The sequence below is a fragment of the Phocoena phocoena genome, chromosome X (genome assembly GCF_963924675.1).
Source record: "Phocoena phocoena chromosome X, mPhoPho1.1, whole genome shotgun sequence".
Taxonomy (NCBI): Eukaryota; Metazoa; Chordata; class Mammalia; order Artiodactyla; family Phocoenidae; genus Phocoena; species Phocoena phocoena.
This window is the reverse complement of record NC_089240.1, coordinates 73660568-73674215: the sequence shown is the minus strand read 5'-3', so window position 1 is coordinate 73674215 and position 13648 is coordinate 73660568.

The following is a 13648-nucleotide window of genomic DNA, read 5'->3' as shown; positions in this document are numbered from 1 at the left end:
ACAGGTCTTTTGTCTCCTTAGGTAGGTTTATTCCTAGATATTTTATTCTTTTTGTTGCAATGGTAAATGGGAGTGCTTTCTTGATTTCACTTTCAGATTTTTCATCATTAGTTTATAGGAATGCCAGAGATTTCTGTGCATTAATTTTGTATCCTGCGACTTTACCAAATTCATTGATTAGCTCTAGTAGTTTTCTGGTAGCATCTTTAGGATTCTCTATGTATAGGATAATGTCATCTGCAAACAGTGACAGCTTTACTTCTTCTTTTCCGATTTGGATTACTTTTATTTCCTTTTCTTCTCTGATTGCTGTGGCTAAAACTTCCAAAACTATGTTGAATAAGAGTGGTGAGAGTGGGCAACCTTGTCTTGTTCCTGATCTTAGTGGAAATGCTTTCAGTTTTTCACCATTGAGGATGATGTTTGCTGTGGGCTTCTCATATATGGCCCTTATTATGTTGAGGAAAGTTCCCTCTATGCCTACTTTCTGCAGGGTTTTTATCATAAATGGGTGTTGAATTTTGTCGAAAGCTTTCTCTGCATCTATTGAGAAGATCATATGGTTTTTCTCCTTCAATTTGTTAATATGGTTTATTACATTGATAGATTTGCGTATATTGAAGAATCCTTGCATTCCTGGAATAAACCCCACTTGATCATGGTGTATGATCCTTTTAATGTGCTGTTGGATTCTGTTTGCTAGTATTTTGTTGAGGATTTTTGCATCAATGTTCATCAGTGATATTGGCCTGTAGCTTTCTTTCTTTGTGACATCCTTGTCTGGTTTTGGTATCAAGGTGATGGTGGCCTCGTAGAAGGAATTTGGGAGTGTTCCTCCCTCTGCTATATTTTGGAAGAGTTCGAGAAGGATAGGTGTTAGCTCTTCTCTAAACGTTTGATAGGATTCACCTGTGAAGCCATCTGGTCCTGGGCTTTTGTTTGTTGGAAGGTTTTTAATCACAGTTTCAATTTCAGTGCTTGTGATTGGTCTGTTCATATTTTCTATTTCTTCCTGATTCAGTCTTGGCAGGTTGTGCATTTCTAAGAATTTGTCCATTTCTTCCAGATTGTCCATTTTATTGGCATAGCGTTGCTTGTAGTAATCTCTCATGATTTATTTTATTTCTGCAGTGTCAGTTGTTACTTCTCCTTTTTCATTTCTAATTCTATTATTTGAGTCTTCTCCCTTTTTTTCTTGATGAGTCTGGCTAGTGGTTTATCTATTTTGTTTATCTTCTCAAAGAACCAGCTTTTAGTTTTATTGATCTTTGTTATCGTTTCCTTCATTTCTTTTTCATTTATTTCTGATCTGACTTTTATGATTTCTTTCCTTCTGCTAGCTTTGGGGATTTTTTGTTCTTCTTTCTCTAATTGCTTGAGGTGCAAGGTTAAGTTGTTTATTTGAGATGTTTCCTGCTTCTTAAGGTGGGCTTGTATTGCTATAAAATTCCCCCTTAGAACTGCTTTTGCTGCATCCCATAAGTTTTGGGTCATTTTTTCTCCATTGTCATTTGTTTCTAGGTATTTTTTTATTTCCTCTTTGATTTCTTCAGTGATCACTTCATTATTAAGTAGTGTATTGTTTAGCCTCCATGTGTTTGTATTTTTTACAGATCTTTTCCTGTAATTGATATCTAGTCTCATGGCGTTGTGGTCAGAAAAGACACTTGATACAATTTCAGTTTTCTTAAATTTACCAAGGCTTGATTTGTGACCCAAGATATGATCTATCCTGGAGAATGTTCCATGAGCACTTGAGAAAAATGTGTATTCTGTTGTTTTTGGATGGAGTGTCCTATAAATATCAATTAAGTCCATCTTGTTTAATGTATCATTTAAAGCTTGTGTTTCCTTATTTATTTTCATTTTGGATGATCTGTCCATGGGTGAAAGTGGGGTGTTAAAGTCCCCTACTATGAATGTGTTACTGTTGATCTCCCCTTTTATGGTTGTTAGTAATTGCCTTATGTATTGAGGTGCTCCTATGTTGGGTGCATAAATATTTACAATTGTTATATCTTCTTCTTGGATCGATCCCTTGATCATTATGTAGTGTCCTTCTTTGTCCCTTTTAATAGTCCTTATTTTAAAGTCTATTTTGTCTGATATGAGAATTGCTACTCCAGCTTTCTTTTGGTTTCCATTTGCATGGAATATCTTTTTCCATCCCCTTATTTTCAGTCTTTATGTGTCTCTAGGTCTGAAGTGGGTCTCTTGTAGACAGCATATATAAGGGTCTTGTTTTTGTATCCATTCAGCAATCTGTGTCTTTTGGTGGGAGCATTTAGTCCATTTACATTTAAGGTAATTACCGATATGTATGTTCCTATTCCCATTTTCTATATTGTTTTGGGTTCGTTACTATAGGTCGTTTCCTTCTCTTGTGTTGCTTGTCTAGAGAAGTTCCTTTAGCATTTGTCGTAAAGCTGGTTTGGTGGTGCTGAACTCTCTCAGCTTTTGCTTGTCTGTAAAGATTTTAATTTCTCCATCAAATCTGAATGAGATCCTTGCTGGGTAGAGTAGTCTTGGTTGCAGGCTTTTCTCCTTCATCACTTTCGGTATGTCCTGCCACTCCCTTCTGGCTTGTAGGGTTTCTGTTGAGAGATCAGCTGTTAACCTTATGGCGATTCCCTTGTGTGTTATTTGTTGTTTTTCCCTTGCTGCTTTTAATATGCTTTCTTTGTATTTAATTTTTGACAGTCTGATTAATATGTGTCTTGGCATATTTCTCCTTGTATTTATCCTGTATGGGACTCTCTGTGCCTCCTGGACTTGATTAACTATTTCCTTTCCCATATTAGGGAAGTTTTCAACTATAATCTCTTCAAATATTTTCTCAGTCCCTTTCTTTCATTCTTCTTCTTCTGGAACCACTATAATTCGAATGTTGGTGCATTTAATGTTGTCCCAGAGGTCTCTGAGACTATCCTCAGTTCTTTTCATTCTTTTTTCTTTATTCTGCTCTGCAGTAGTTATTTCCACTATTTTGTCTTCCAGGTCAGTTATCCGTTCTTCTGCCTCAGTTATTCTGCTATTGATCCTATCTAGAGTACTTTTAATTTCATTTATTGCGTTGTTCATCGTTGCTTGTTTCATCTTTAGTTCTTGTAGGTCCTTGTTAACTGTTTCTTGCATTTTGTCCATTCTACTTCCAAGATTTCGGATCATCCTTACTATCATTATTCTGAATTCTTTTTCAGGTAGATTGCCTATTTCCTCTTCATTTGTTAGGTCTGGTGGGTTTTTATCTTGCTCCTTCATCTGCTGTGTGTTTTTCTGTCTTCTCATTTTGCTTATCTTACTGTGTTTTGGGTCTCCTTTTTGCAGGCTTCATGTTCGTAGTTCCCATTGTTTTTTATGTCCGTCTCCAGTGGCTAAGGTTGTTTCAGTGGGTTGTGTAGGCTTCCTGGTGGAAGGGACTAGTGCCTGTGTTGTGCCGGATGAGGCTGGATCTTGTCTCCCTAGTGGGCAGTTTCACGTCTGGTGGTGTGTTTTGGGGTGTCTGTGGCCTTATTATGATTTTAGGCAGCCTCTCTGCTAATGGGTGGGGTTGAGTTCCTGTTTTGCTAGTTGTTTGGCATAGGTTGTCCAGCACTGTGGCTTGCTGGTCGTTGAGTGAAGCTGGGTGCTGGTGTGAAGATGGAGGTCTCTGGGAGATTTCCACCGTTTAATATTATGTGGAGCTGGGAGGTCTCTTGTTGACCAGTGTCCTGAAGTTGGCTCTCCTACCTCAGAGGCAGATCCCTGACTCCTGGGCTGGAGCACCAAGAGCCTTTCATCCACACGGCTCAGAATAAAAGGGAGAAAAAGTAGACAGAATTGGTAGAAGTATGAGGAAGGAAAGAGGGAAAGGAGGAAAGGAAGGAAGGAAGAAAGAAGCAAAGAAGTAAAGAAAGGAGGGAGGGAGGGAGGAAGGAAGGAAGGAGGGAAGGAAGGAAAAAAGACAGAAAGAAAGAAGATACAGTAAAAATAAAATAAAGTATAATATAGTTATTGAATTAAAAAATATTTGGAAAAAAAAAAAGGGACAAATAGAACCTTAGGACAAATGTTGGAAGCAAAGCTATACAGAGAAAATCTTACACAGAAGCATACACATACACGTTCACAAAAAGAGGTAAAGGGGGGGAAATCATAAATCTTGCTCTCAGAGACCACCTCCTCAATTTGGGGTGATTCGTTGTCTAAAGGAGGGAAGGAAGGAAGGAAAGAAAGAAAAAGAATGAAGGTAAAGTATAATAAATTTATTACAATTAAAATTAATTATTAAGAAAAAAATTTTTAAAAAAAACCATGGATGGACAGAGTCCTAGGACAAATGGTGGAAGCAAGAGTATACAGACAAGATCTCACACAGAAGCATACACGTACACATTCACAAAAAGAGGAAAAGGGAAAAAAATCATAGATCTTGTTCCTAAATTCCCCCTCTTTAATTTGGGATCATTCCTTGTCTATTCAGGTATTCCACAGATGCAGGTTATATCAAGTTGATTGTGGAGCTTTAATCCGCTGCTTCTGTGGCTGCTGGGGGAGATTTCCCTTTCTCTTCTTTGTTCTCACAGCTCACAGGAGCTCAGCTTTGGATTTGGCCCTGCCTCTGCGTGTAGGTCGCTGGAGGGCGTCTGTTTTTTGCCCAGACAGGACGGGGTTAAAGGAGCCGCTGATTCGGGGTCTCTGGCTCACTCAGGCCGGGGGTTGGGGGATGGGGGAAGGAGGGGCACTGTGTGCGGGGTGGGCCTGCGGCGGCACAGGCGGCGTGACGTTGCGGCAGAGGCCGGCGTGACGTTGCACCAGCCTGAGGCCCGCCGTGCGTTGTCCCAGGGAAGTTGTCCCTGGATCCCGGGAACCTGGCAGTGGCGGGCTGCACAGGCTCCGCGGAAGAGGGGTGTGGAGAGTGACCTGTGCTCGCACACAGGCCCCTTGGTGGCGGTAGCAGCAACCTTAGCGTCTCCCGCCAGTCTCTGGGGTCCGCGGTTTTAGCCACGGCTCGCGCCAGTCTCTGGGGTTCACGCTTTTAGCCGCAGCTCGCGCCCATCTCTGGAGATCCTTTAAGCAGCGCTCTTAAACCCCTCTCCTCGCGCACCAGGAAACAAAGAGGGAAGAAAAAGTCTCTTGCCTCTTCGGCAGGTGCAGGCTTTTCCCCAAACTCCCTCCCGGCTAGTCGTGGTGCACTAACCCCTTCAGGCTATGTTCAAGCCGCCAACCCCAGTCCTCTCCCTGAGCTCCGTCCAAAACCGAAACCCGAGCCTCAGCTCGCAGCCCTGCCCACCCCGGCGGGTGAGCAGACAAGCCTCTCGGGCTGGTGAGTGCCGGTCGGCACCGATCGTCTGTGCAGGAATCTCCCCGCTTTGCCCTCCGCACCCGTCGCTGTGCACTACTCCGCGGTCCCAAAACTCCCCCCTCCGCCTCCTGCAGTCTCCGCCCGCGGAGGGGCTTCCTAGTGTGTGGAAACTTTTCCTCCTTCACAGCTCCCTCCCACTGGTGCAGGTGCTGTCCTTATTCTTTTGTCTCTGTTTATTCTTTTTTCTTTTGCCCTACCTAGGTATGTGGGGAGTTTCTTGCCTTTTGGGAGGTCTGAGGTCTTCTGCCAGCCTTCAGTAGGAGTTCTGTAGGAGTTGTTCCACGTGTGGATGTATTTCTGGTATATCCGTGGGGAGGAAGGTGATCTCCGCGTCTTACTCTTCCGCCATCTTCAAGGTCACCCCCAACTTTTTAGTTTTGATGTATTCCCACTTGTCTATTTTTCCTTTTGTTGCTCTGTTTTTGATGTTGTATACAAGAAGTCATTTCCAATATTCAGGAAAATTTAAATCAAAATCATAGTGGGTTACCACACACCTAATAAGATTACAATTTTTCTTTAAAAGATAAGTTGTGGTGGGGATGTGGAGAAATTGGAACCCCTGTACAATGTTGGTGGGAATGTAAAATGGTGCAGCCACTGTGGAAACAGTGTGGAGGCTACTCAAAATTTTTTTTAAATATGCCAAAAATCTTTTTCACAGCAAAGGAAACCATAGACAAGGTGGAAAGACAACCCTCAGAATGGGAGAAAATATTTGCAAATGAAGCAACTGACAAAGGACTAATCTCCAGAATATACAAGCGGCTCATGAAGCTCAATATGAAAGAAACAAACAACCCAATCCAATAACGGACAGAAATGCTTCCCTGGTGGCACAGTGGTTAAGAATCCATCTTCCAAGGGGATATGGGTTTGAGCCCTCATCCGGGAAGATCCCACAGGCCGCGTATCAACTAAGTCCATGCACCACAACTACTGAGCCTTCTATCCAAGCCCATGAACCACAACTATTGAGCCCACATGTCACAACTACTGAAGCTTGTGCAACTAGAGCCTGTGCCACTCAACAAGAGAATCCCCTGCAATGAGAAGCCTGTGCCCCACAATGATAAGTAGCCTCTGCTTTCCACAACTAGGGAAAGTCCACGCACAGCAATGAATACACAATGCAGCCAAAAATAAAAAATTTAAATAAATAAATTTATTAAAAAAACACAAAACAAAGAAACACAAAAATGGGCAGGAGAACTAAATAGACTTTTCTCCAAACAACATATAGATTGCCCGCAAACACATGAAAGGATGCTCAACATCACTGATCATTAGAGAAATGCAAGTGAAAACTACAATGAGTTGTCAACTCACACCAGTCAGAATGGTCATCGTCAAAAAATCTGGAAACAATAAATGCTGGAAAGGCTGTGGAGAAAAGGAAACACTCTTGCACTGTTGGTGAGAATGTAAATTGATACAGCCACTATGGAGAACAGTTTGGATGTTCCTTAAAAAATAAAAATAAATAAAAAAAAAAATAGAACTACCATACGACCCAGCAATCTCACTACTGGGCATATACACTGAGAAAAACATAATTCAAAAAAAGTCATCTACCACAATGTTCATTGCAGCTCTATTTACAATAGCCAGGACATGGAAGTAACCTAAGTGTCCATCAACAGATGAATGGATAAAGAAGATGTAGCATATATATACAATGAAATATTACGCAGCCATAAAAAGAAATGAAATTGGGTTATTTGTAGTGAGGTGGTTGGACCTAGAGTCTGTCATACAGAGTGAAGTAAGTCAGAATGAGAAAAACAAATACCGTATGCTAACACATATATATTGAACCTAAAAAAAAGGAAAGGTTATGAAGAACCTAGGGGCAGGACAGTAATAAAGACGCAGACATAGAGAATGGACTTGAGGACACAGGGAGAGGGAAGGCTAAGCTGGGATGAAGTGAGAGAGTGGCATGGACTTACCTATACTACCAAATGTAAAATATATAGTTAGTCGGAAGCAGCCACATAGCACAGGGAGATCAGCTCGGTGCTTTGTGACCACCTAGAGGGTTGGGATAGGGAGGCTGGGAGGGAGAGACAAGAGAGAAGAGATATGGTGTATATGTATATGAACAGCTGATTCACTTTGTTGTAAAGCAGAAGCTAACACACCATTCTAAACAATTACACCTCAATAAAGGTGTTAAAAAATAAAATAGAAAAAATAATCTTCAGGAGTCCCTTTAGTAATTTTTTAACACAGAATTCCCTCATATTCATGATTCTGCTTATTATGTTTGGGTGCATGGATAACGTCTACTTCTAACCACAGAAATATGGCATGTTCATTCTTCACAGTAAGATTGATCCTTTATAGTTAATTCAGCATTATTTATATCTAATCTGAGTACATTTTTCTTCAATGGAAGAAGCTCTTGAGACACCTGTATATGTCTCTAGCCTATGTCAGAGGGACAGCCTGAGTACTTGTCTCAACCAGCATTTTAATATCTATACTTTACAATTACTTTTTGTAATTATTAATTCCAAGAAACTCTGGTGAAGAACAATGGTTTAAAATGTATTAGCATTTAAATAAATAAACAGGTTATTGGAAAATATCTAACAAAGTTTTATGGATCTTAGACATTAAAACTTTATACTGAGTGAAATAGTGACTGATATTATTCTCAAGAATCTGTACAGAAATTGTATTTTTCTTGCTAAAAAAAAACACAAAAATACAAAATAAATAAATAAATAAATAAAATATCTGTTTTAAGTATTTGCTAATTGCAACATTTGGCTTATTTTGAGTAGCTTTATTGTTCATTTCTCTTAATTATATGTCACATTTTCGTGCAGATTAACATGTTTCATAATTTATTTTTAAATAATGGACATTATGGATCAATTGTGGAGATTACAATTCCAGTTATCCTACTCTGAAGAGTACAGGCATACCTCATTTTATTGCACTTCAGTTTATTGTGCTTCACAGATACTACCTTTTTTACATGTTGAATGTTTGTGGCAACCCTGCACTAACTCTATTAGCACCATTTCCCAGCAACATTATTTTAAAATATGTTATGTACATTTTTTTAGCCATAATGCTACTACAATTTCAATAAATTTTAATACAGTGTAAACATAACATTTATGTGCACTGGAAAAGCAACATATTTGTGTGACTTGCTTTATCCAGATGGTCTGGATTTGAACCCACAATATCTCCAAGTTATACCTATATCGAATTTTTAATACTTCTATATTTTGTTATTAATTTTGTATTGCTTTTTAATTATTTCTCCTTCTTATATTTATTTTCATGTTTTAGTCAACTTCTTTTTTATTCTTTTTTTTCTCTTGGAATCTGTACTATACTTTTCTATCCTATTAATAGTAATTATATTTTTCTATGATCTTATGATCAGACACACATTTCCCAACAAATTAACTACTCTTTCTTTCACTAATATGTAGTTTTTCAACTTGATGTGTTTTCTAACTACTTCCTCATGCACTCTGAGGTAGAAGAGCTTCTGGGCCTACTCATTCTATTTTATAAAAGAAGATTGCCCTTTATGGATTTTACATGTTGTGCACTTGTGTGAGTTATTGGTTGCAGAATTAAACTAGTGAAAAAAAATTAGAAACCAAACATTTGTCAATTTCTTTTGTAACTGAAGAAAGAGGTTCAGGGTACTTAACTTACTTTATATTTTCATATGGTAGAGAAGCTAAATCCTAGAACCTAGGGTTTGTGATGTTCTAACTCTGTACTATATTTCTTTCAATATAGCACACTGGCTTTCATCAAAGTGAAATAAATTCAGTGAAATATAAGAAGGAGCATTCTCATGCCTTATATAGTGTACACAAATTAGTAACAATTCAAAAGCTATCATTTCAGCATCCTAGGGCTCAAGTGAACATTTGTGACTAGGAAACACTGTTAACTGTAAGCTAACACTTTTTCCTTCATGTATTTGGATCATTGACTTTCTAAGAAGTCTCTAAAATGTAGTCGTACTACACTTGAATTTTAGCAACTTTTGAAGCACCCACACAACCTCCTTCTGAATATGCAAAGGTCAGTTCTAAGCAAGCATTGCAATCCTTGCTTTATAAAATATTAACAAAGGTTCTAGACTAAATTGCCTTCTTTTTACTCTTCAGATAGATGGATTAATAAGTGTCCTATAGTACAGTCAAAAACTACTTATTTATGTAAAATTTAAAAAGCAGTTGCTGCAGTTGAGCAGTTGCAGATCAAAAGTACTCATATAGCCATCTAACTCCATAAATAATGTTTTTTTTAAAGATCTCTACTTTAGATACCAGCTTTATAAATGTGAATTTCTTGCCTATTTGCATTTTTTGTTTGTTTGTTTCTTCTCCTTCTGCAAACATATCCCCAGTTTCACAGCAGGTTCAAACACAGATGGCTGCCTTATTGTGACAGAAGCAAAAATGCTACATTAATGTTTAATGGGATTAAAACTCCTCTTGGCAGCAGTGGCATATGTTACCAGTTAATTGTTGCACTGGAAGCTACCCTGCTGTTTTAAAACATGGACTCATTTTACATGCTTTCTTCACAGCAGTATAAAATGTCAAATTTGTTGGGATAAGTTTTAAATTACTTTAACAAAACCTAGTCACTAAAAAGATAATTCTTTTGTACTATCTGCCTGTCTTTTATACTATCTGTATGTCTAATAAAATGATTACTATGCCATTTCTGGTTAAAAGAAGCCTGTATTTGCTCCGTATTCAAGCAGATTTATGTGAATAGCAGAGGGTGATCCAGAGATAGTTAGTGATTTTAGTATCTTTTATACATGATTTTACATGATTGACACTATGAGCACATCAGCCTGCTGTATAATGGAAGTATTTTCAGAGTGCAAAATAGAATACTCTAAACCTTACTTTTACAGGGCTTCCCTGGTGGCGCAGTGGTTGAGAGTCTGCCTGCCGATGCAGGGAGGCGGGTTCATGGCCCGGTCTGGGAAGATCCCACATGCTGCGGAACAGCTGGGCCCGTGAAACATGGCCACTGAGCCTGCGCGTCTGGAGCCTGTGCTCTGCAATGGGAGAGGCCACAACAGTGAGAGGTCTGCGTACCACAAAAGAAAAAAAAAGTTAAATGGTAAACCTTACCTTTACAAAGAAATGGTGAGCAAAGTGTCTTTAACACCTTCTCTGCAGCAACTATTTGACAATATTTACTAAGAAAATTCTACAACCCATATGATCAATCTATTAACATTGTGCTGCATAATATCATCCTTTGAAGGTGTCTATTCTCCTATGGATTTTTGATAATGGTTAGTGTTTAGCAAGTGAGATATTGTTAACTCAGTGAGATATTTCACATCAACAAAATATAAAGAAAACCTTGGAAAACTGAAATTTTGATTTTAATCAAGTTTGCTTTAACAGTCTAGATCTTTGTTTTTCTCACTGTTTCACCAATGTTTAGGTGGAATGTTTTCAGTTCCCATGCTGTTGATCTTGGTTACCAACTGTTATTTTAGTTGTTTATTATCTTAAGAAAGCAGAGGGCAATTTATAAAAATGTATAAGACTTCTGCTTCTGGCCAAAATGGGGTAACAAGGTAATACTTCTACCTATAAGTATTACAAACAAAATAGTACCATGTATGCACTGGACTACTTTCTGGAGAAAGTTTCCAGTCCACTGCACAGGGGTGAAAAACAAGACCAAGACTGACAATTTCTCTGAGATAACGGTAAGGAGCTGGGAATATGTGTGAGCCAAAGTAGCTAGAGTTCACAGTTTAACGTATTAAGAAGATTGAAATGTACATAAAGAGAAATCTAGAGATCTATAGAGATTCTCTGTTAAGTATTCAGTTGAGTACTGACCAATGCATGTGTGTAAGGAAACTACCCAAGCCCAAGGAAAGAACAACTTGAAAGAATTAGAGAAACCTCTGCATGGAGCTCACACAGGTCTTAAAATAGTTTCTGTTACCACTAGCCAAATTGTAAAGGCTCATAATTCAGGGACATCAGGTGAACTACTAGGAAGTGTTGTTAACCAGTTGTAGAGAAGCTCTGCTATGTACAGAGGGACAAAGATAAGATGACAACAGATTTCTCATTGAAAACAGTGTGTGAGCGAATGGAGATGGCAGAGTAGAAAGACCCTGAGCTCATCTTCACTAACAGGCACACAAAAATCACAACGATCTTCAGAACAACCATTGACCAAACAGAGTGGAACCCACCACAAAGATCTTTTATAACTAAAGACATAAATAAGGGATTACAGCAAAATGGGTAGGAGGGGCAGACTCACATTATAGTCAAGTCCCGTACCCCTGGGTGGGCAACACTCAAGCTGGTAAATGAGTACATTGCAGAGGCTCTCCCAAAGAGGTGAGAGATCTGAGCCCCATGTCAGTTTCCCCAGCCTGGGGCTCTTGTACAAGGAAGATGAGCCCCAGAGCATTTGGATTTGGCAGTGAGCAGGGCTTATGTTGGGAGACCCAGAGGACTGGAGGAAATAGAGACTTCACTCTTAAAAGGAGGAGACAAAATCTCACATGCTCTGGGACCAAGAGCAGAAGCAGTAATTTGAGAGGAGCCTCGGTAAGACTTCCTTGCTTATACTGGAGAGTCTTATGGAAAGGCAGGAGACAACTGCAGCTCACCTTGGGAATATACACACTGGTGGAAACCATTTTTTTGATCTCTTTCTGACATGTGTACACTAGTGCTGGCAAGCGCCATTGTGGAATCCTTCTTGCTCATTAGCACCAAGACCTGGCCCCACCCAACAGCCTGTAGGTGCCAGTGCTGGGAGACATTGAGCCAAGCAACTAACTGGGTGGGGACACACCCCCACCCATCAACATACAGGCTACCTTAAGACACTCTGAACTCAGGGCAACCTCTGGGCATGGCCCTGCCCACGAGAGGACTCAGGACACAGCTACAATCACTGGTGGTCTGGCACCAGCCCTAGAATCCTCTGGGTCCTGGCCTTCCTTCCATGGAGCCTACTCTAGCCTCTGGACAAGGCTAACTCACCAGGGACAGATACCACACTCAGGAAACCACAATCCTACAAGCTGCAGATCTAGCCTACCCTTCAGCAGGCCAGAACCTGCCCTGGGACCAGCTGAGCTTGGACCCTGACCACTAGTAGGCCAACACATGCTTCAAGACACCCCAGACCATGTCCCTAAATGTGTCAGGAACATCCCCTTCCCCGTGATCCAACACAAGCTCTGGGACAGTTGGATCCTGCAACCAGACTCCACAAAACAGCTCTGCCCACCAGTGGACCAGCACTAACCCAGCACATGGCTTCACCCATTAGTGGGTAGTCAACAGCCTTGGAGTTTTCTGGACCCTGACTCTGCCTATTAGTGAACCAGCATAATCTTCCTGGATTCTGCAGTCAGCTGCCTTGTGACCCAGTCCTGCTAACCAGCAGATTGCCACCTCCACACAAGGAAAGGCCTGGCTACCAACTGAACCAGAGACCAACAAAACCTACCAGACCTCCTCATAGTGAGTATGCCAAAACAGAAGGACACACATAGCCCTTATAGAAAGAAGCCCTAGCACATATATCTCAGGTGATGACAGTGTAGTGTGCTGCTGGGACACACAGGATGTCTCCTACAAAAGACCACTTCTCCAAGGTCAGGAAATGTAACCAACTTACTAGAAGAATAAAAATAAAAAGCAGCATCTTAGGCAAAATGACATAACAGAGGAACATGTTCCAGAAAAAAGAAAAAGGTAGAACACCAGAAGAAGAATGAAGTGTCTAGAGATAGGCAATATACCCAAGAAAGACTCCAGGGTAGTGGTTGTAAAGATGATCAAAGAGCTCAGGAAAAGAATGAGTGCACAAAGCAAGAAGTTAGAAGTTTTTTTAACAAAGAGTTAGAAAATATAAACAACCAACCAAAGATGAAAAATACAATAACTGCAATGAAAAATACACTAGAAGGATTCAACAGTAAACTAAATGGTACAGAGAAATAGATCAGTGACCTAGAAGATGAGTAGTGGAAATCACTGATGCTGAACAGAAAAAAGAAACACAGAATGAAAAGGAATGAAGACAGTTTAAGAGACTTCTGGGACAACATCAAGCACACTAATATTTACATTATAGGGGTCCCAGAAAGAGAAGTGAGAGAGAAAGGGAGTGAGATATCTGAATACATAATAGCTGAAAACTTTCCTAAAAAGGGAAAGGAAACAGTCACCCAAGTCCAGGAAACACAGAGAGTCCCATGCAGTATTAACTGAAAGAGGAACTCACCAAGACATATTG